This window comes from Primulina eburnea, chromosome 4 (assembly GCF_022965805.1).
Source record: "Primulina eburnea isolate SZY01 chromosome 4, ASM2296580v1, whole genome shotgun sequence".
In the NCBI taxonomy this organism is placed as follows: domain Eukaryota; kingdom Viridiplantae; phylum Streptophyta; class Magnoliopsida; order Lamiales; family Gesneriaceae; genus Primulina; species Primulina eburnea.
The window spans coordinates 126,904-133,936 of NC_133104.1; positions in this window are offsets into that span (position 1 = coordinate 126,904).

A 7,033-nucleotide genomic window follows, 5' to 3' on the forward strand; every position below is an offset into this window, starting at 1 on the left:
TTTTTTAATTGGATCAACTCATTTCTATATCGCATTATGATAATCCAATCTTGATTGTGTATTCTACGTTCAGTGATAGTCTTCTCTGCATGGTAACTTTTATTTAATAAGCCCACCAAACTCTATGTGTGGCGCCCCAATCCTCGCCACGTAATCATACAATATGTGACGTCATATGCATAAAATTTTCTTTTCAACGACGTAATAATATAATGCATATACGACAAAATAGTGCAATTATCACACTATCTACATCAGTATAGCAGAAAAAAATATAATAAATACACATACACAACTCAAATAATAAAATAAATTATATTGTCTCTATCTACTATCAACAACATGACTTCTTGACTAGACACACCTAATCCTTCACCTCTATCATGTCTTACGGTATAGTCCTGTAATTTGTCTAACAGATACAGCCCCCAAAGGGTGAGCATATACAACAATCATCATCGTAATACACGTTAGTTATATTAACAACATAAAATATAACTGAAATCATAACATAAATACCCACTTTGTTGTTTCTGTACAATCAAACCATCAACGACATCACTCCCATACTACTGCAACAACAACATCGACGATGCGTCGCAATATCGTCGAACGATCAACAACATCAACGATACGTCGCACCCTTACTCCGGCGACAGCAATGTCATTGATCGAACAACAACAATGAGACGTCTCCCAACAACAACAGCCAACAACATCAACAATAATAAACAACAACAAATACAATATCAAATCACCCATTTCCGATGATTTACCAACGTTCAACATAATAATATTCATCTATACTAAAAAAAATCTTCGACCAGTTTTTGCTAGATTAGTCTATCTTAGACTAATGGTGGAAGCATAGGAATGACTACTACAAAGCTAGCACATGTGAAGACAAGGGTGACAACAAGGCAACGACAAACCTGCACCAAAATATATAGAGGCGCAAGAAAATTAGGGGTAATATAACCACTTCAAAGATTCCAAGGACACAATGGAAATTGTTTAGAGAACTATATATACCTTCAAATAAAAAGAACAAAACAAACAAAATTAAGAAGCACAAACACAAAATCCAGCGAAATGTCCTAGAACTAATTGGTTGGAATTCGATACAAAATAACATTGAATAGGCATCACAAGAGCCCGTAGCGTAACCGTGGCATCTGAGCAAGCAACAACAACAAAACAAACAGAAATCCTGCAGAAGAAGAAATCATGATTCTTATAGATAATACTCCAGATAGATAATGGAGAGAGATGCTAATAGAAAGAAATGTACTCTTATTACTTCTTATAACAGGCTTGAATCTAGCATCTTTAACAAGAAAAGTGGAGACTCCTAGGTATCGCCAGTCATTTTCATGATTATCTTCAAGGTCTAAGTCTATTTTCCTGTATTTTGATGAAATCCATTCACCAGAAATAATGCCAATCGTCATCGTTATAAGATTTTCAGCCATAGAATGAACTTCCTTTGTGTTTTGTATCTTTCCGTAAGTAGATGATTTGAATGGCATATCAGTGGAAAGCCACTGGAAGGATAAAGACGGGGTTGCGGTAAATGAACTAGTGATGTTATTTCCAACGATGTTATTTGATTCACTACATCGAGTGTCAATGGGTATTTTGCTCATCCCAATTGTTTGTTTCCATGCAGTTATAACCTTTTTTGTTTAAACAGAAATTAAAATAAAAATATTCTCTTGATCTGTTTCCACAAACCCCATTTGGAATAAATATAGATACTTTCACACACGGGCTATTGATCGTACAGCTGATCCTCCAACATGTTCCCCAAGATTCTTTGAAACTGACCAAGTATATATTTTTATCTGGTTCATACCTGAAACATTTATCACAATATTACTTTGCAAAAGACTGAAAATTTGGTAAAGTTGACTGATAATTTGGCTGCAAATGACAATTTATCCGCTTGTACATTGGATATCTTTGTTCTTGTTAGGAATATAGTTTCTCACGCTTTTGTTTTTTTGTTATGTGGAAGCACGCTTCTTGCTCTGTATGCTCTGTATATAAACCAACTTGTTAGCGGTTAATGAATACAACAGAACATTTTCCTCATTTCATTGCACTTGATTTCTTGTTTCTTCACATGGTATCAGAGCGTTAGGTTTTATTCCTGGAGCTCATTTTTTTTATTCGATTGCTTGATTCAGCAGTTGTTCCTGACTGATTCTTATCATCGATTTGATGGCAAACAATTGCAATTTAAATGATCCTTTATACATCCATCCATCTGACACTCCGGGAACGAATCTGGTAAGTGATTAGTTGATTGGGATGGAAAACTACGGTGTCTGGAGGAGGGCGATGCTGATTTCATTGCGAGCGAAGAACAAGATAGCTTTAATAGATGGAAGCTGTCAAAGCCCACCAGCTGGGAGTCCAACTTTTCTCCAGTGGGAAAGATGTAATGTGCTTGTGCTATCCTGGATCATGAACACCGTCTCGAAGGAGATTTTTGGTGGAATCATTTATGCTTCGGACGCTTCGGCAGTGTGGATAGATCTGAAGGAACAATTTAATAAAATCAATGGATCGAGAGTTTTTTCATTACACAGAGAAATTGGAAGATTAACACAAGGTAATAGCACTGTTTCCACATATTATTGTAAACTTAAACAGCTTTGGATGAATATTCAGCTCTTGTTGTTTTGCCATCATGTGAGTGTGAAGCTGCTAGGAAATACTTGGAACATGAGCAACAACATAGACTTCTTCAGTTCCTACTGGGACTCAATGACAGCTATATGCATATAAGAATTCAGATCCTAATGATGAGCCCGTTACCTACGGTTGGACAAGCTTTTTCCTTATTGTCCCAGGAGGAATCACATAGAGCATTATCTTCGGTTGAGGTTCCAATAGCAGCCTTTTATACTAATCAGTCCAAGGGAGGTAAAATAATGAAGAAGAAGACAATTTTTTTTTGTGATCATTGCAACTGGAATGGTCATACAAAAGAATATTGTTACAAGCTAGTTGTCTATCCTCCATGGCATAAGCTATACAAAGCTCCGAACAAAGAATCAAATAAAAGAATTATCCAAGGATAATTGGAAAAGCAGAAAGATATCAGGAGATGCCAATTTTGTAGAAGAAAACAATGCTACTGATCAACCGAAGACAGTGACGGGAGCTCCAACTCTCTTTACTCCAGATCAGTATGCTGAAATTCTGAAGCTTTTGGGCAATAGCAATACACAAAATAACAGCACACCAGCTGTAAATATGATAGGTACTACCTCAAACAACATAACCTCTGAATGGATCATTGATACAGGGGCTAATGAGCACATGATTGGTAATTGTTCTCTGTTAAAAGGCTCCAAACCTATGGTAGATTCCAATGGCACAGTGAGACTACCAGACGGTAATAGAGCTAATGTTAATAAATTCGGATCAGCATCTTTGACAAGCTCAATTGAACTTGAGCATGTGCTGTACATACCACAATTTCAATTCAACCTTCTCTCGGTCTCGAAGCTCACAAAGAGTCATGATTGCTTTGTCACATTTTATCCTCATTTTTGCACATTTCAGGACCTCAGGACTGGGAGAGTAATGGAGATTGGTAAAGAGAGGCATGGACTCTATCACTTCACCTCAGAAATGGTGCCAAAATTAACTTCAAAGGATAGTCTTATTTTTCCTCATTATGTGTCTAAATTTGATGGTGCTTATCATGTTCTGCTGCTGAATCTAATAAGCATGTCAGTGTTGATACTTGGCATAGAAGATTAGGACATATGTCTATATCAAGAATGCAAATGTTACCTTTTATACAAAGAAATGACACATTATCTCTTTGCTCTGTGTGCCCTGTTTCCAAGCAAAGTAGACTAGAATTTCCACAAGCTAGTTCCTCTAAATCCTCATCTGCATTTCAGTTAATTTATATGGACATATGGGGTCCATTTCACACTTCTATCTACAATGGTGAAAAATATTTCCTTACCATTGTTGATGACTTCACAAGAAGCACATGGGTCTATCTTATGCAATCAAAAATGGATGTGCTTAGACTTATTAAGTCGTTCTTTGCTATGGTAGACAATCAATTTTTAAGGAAAATTCGAGCTGTGAGAACAGATAATGCAACTGACTTCTTCAAGAGTGAATGTCAGCTTTTTTTCCTCTTTAGGAGTGATACACAATAGCTCATGCCCCTATACACCACAACAAAATGGAACGGTGGAAAGAAAGCATAGACATATCCTGGATGTAGCACGAGCACTTCGTTTCCAGTCATTCTTACCACTCAAATACTGGGGAGATTGTGTCTTGACAGCTGTGTATCTAATCAATAGAGCTCCCACGCCATTGCTAAAAAATAAAACTCCTTTTGAGCTGTTGTTTCAGAAGGCTCCTTCCTTAACCAATTTAAGAGTCTTTGGATGTTTATGTTATGCTTCAGCTCTGCCAATAAGCCACAAGTTCTCACCTCGTGCTGTGTCGTGTGTCTTGATTGGATACTCCAATGTGCAGAAGGGGTACAAGCTTCTTAATCTTCAGTCACAAAAGACAATAATTTCCAGGGATGTGGTATTTCATGAGCACATATTTCTCTTTGCTGTTGATGATCGACCATGTCTTATCTTCAATCCATCACCTATGGAGGATCCCTCACTCATTGATGAAACACCAACAGATGTTCTACCTTTGGATGAACCTTCAACTTCTAGCCCCGTGTCTTCTGATGTCCCATTGAGAAGATCAACCAGAACCAAAGTCCCTCCAGTTTGGGCAAATGATTGCTCTTGTTCAATAGCCCACAATTATGATCTTAACACTTGCCTTTATCCTATGACCAACTACCTAACATATGCTAATTTTTCCAAATCACATCAGAGCTTTCTGGCAACCATGTCTTCAGTAAAAGGAACTCATTTCTATCATGAGGCAGTTGGTGATGCTCGATGGCGTGATGCCATGAATGATGAGCTTCTTTCTCTGGAAAGAAACCATACATGGGATATTGTGGATCTCCCACCACAAGTCAAACCAATTCGGTGTAGGTGGATGTACAAAGTTAAACTCAAATCCGATGGTAGTATTGAAAGGTTCAAGGCACATTTGGTGGCTAATGGTTATACGCAGCAGCCCGGTATTGACTTTCATGACACATTTTCTCCTGCTGCAAAAATCGTAACGATTCGATGTATTCTAAATGCGGCAGTTAGTCATAATTGGCCTCTATTTCAAATGGATGTTACCAATGCATTCCTTCAAGGAGACTTGGATGAAGAGATCTACATGGACCTGCCACAAGGTTACATAGTTCAAAAGAGAAATCAGGTTTGCAAACTACGAAAGTCATTGTATGGTTTAAGACAGGCTTCTTGCCAATGGAACACGAAATTCTCGAATATTATGATTGAAGGTGGTTACTGTCAATCCCAATATGTCCATTCTATGTTCTTTAAACATGAGGATAAGTCAATCACTTTGCTTGTGGTATATGTCGACGACATTGTCATTACCAGGAACAGCGCAGCAGCCATCACAAGCTTAAAATGTTTCTTCATTCCAAGCTACAGCTTAAAGATCTTGGTCATCTCAAATACTTCCTAGGAATTGAAGTGGCTCATTCCAAGAAGGGTATCTATCTTAACCAACGAAAGTATGTGTTAGAACTTATAGTTGACATAGGTGTGGCAGGAGCGAGACCATTTGATACACCTATGGAGCAAAACAAGAAGCTCACAAGTCATGAGCTTGATTCTGTTATGGAACAAAGTCAGAGGCATGTTTCTGCTGATACCTTATTGGCAAATCCAGGTGAATACCAATGTTTGGTTGGTCGATTAATATATCTGACTATAACTCGACCTGATATCTGTTATGCAGTCTAGTCTTTGAGCCAGTTTATGCATGCTCCAAAGACATCTCACTTGAATACAGCCATTCGTGTGGTAAGTATTTTAAGAAGAGCCCATAGTTTGATTCTTTCTGCATAATAAATGGAATAAACTAGTAGCAAAAAACAATCTTTCACCTCGTGCGAACACAATCGAGGCCCTCTCCTACACAAGCTTTTTCAAATCTCTTAACAGAAATTCCTTTTAAATCCTCACCCTCACAACTTTTTTCAACTCGAGGTACTTGCTTACAAAAGTACAGTTGTTGGTAGAGTAATTTCTCTTATGATTAAATGGGTTGAAAATAATTTTAATGGGCTAAGTTAGTAAATATAATTATTTTATGGACTTGATAAAACTTTAATGTAGGATAAAATTACATATATATTATAATTACTAATAATTGTTTTTTTGATCCATGACTGGAGCCCACCCTACCCTTTGGGATGGCTCCATCCCTGGTGTTGACGTACGAGTATATGTTGTTATATAGTTTGTGTTTAGTGAATAGTTGCATCTAACTACTGAAATTTTTATAAACCCCTTCTATTTACTTGATTGCTTACCCATAAGAGCTCAAATTCAAATTTATAATATTTTGTTTCTCTTATTATAGTGATAGTATGGTTTAGCTCATGTATCACAATGTTTCCTCTTTCAAAAAATGACAGGTTGAAGCAAATAAGTGAGTGAAAGTGGTTAGTCCAATTCGAGGACTAAAGTGTATAATCAAATCCTAGTAGTTATTCCAATGTTATTCACAGAGTTTTCAATTTGGTCTTATGTTTTACCTGTCTCTTTTTGGAAGATAAACATGGGAATAAAATATTTTATTGATCTATGTTGGATGAATAGATTTACAGAATAGTTATAGAGTCTAGTTCTACCTGATTCCCCTAAACTAAGGAATATAGTCAGATATCAATCTAATAAAAAAAATAAAATATGAAATTAAGATAAAAGTATATCTTAACTACCAAATATTTAAAATAAATATCTACTCTTAATATTCAACAACCTGCACCTAGTGTTTTAGTTTTTGTAGTTGGAAAATGATGACAGTTGATCCACCCAGAATTTTTTCCTTGAAATCCCAACGAATTTTCTCTTACTGCTTTTCAGTGTCCCATTCTACAAGA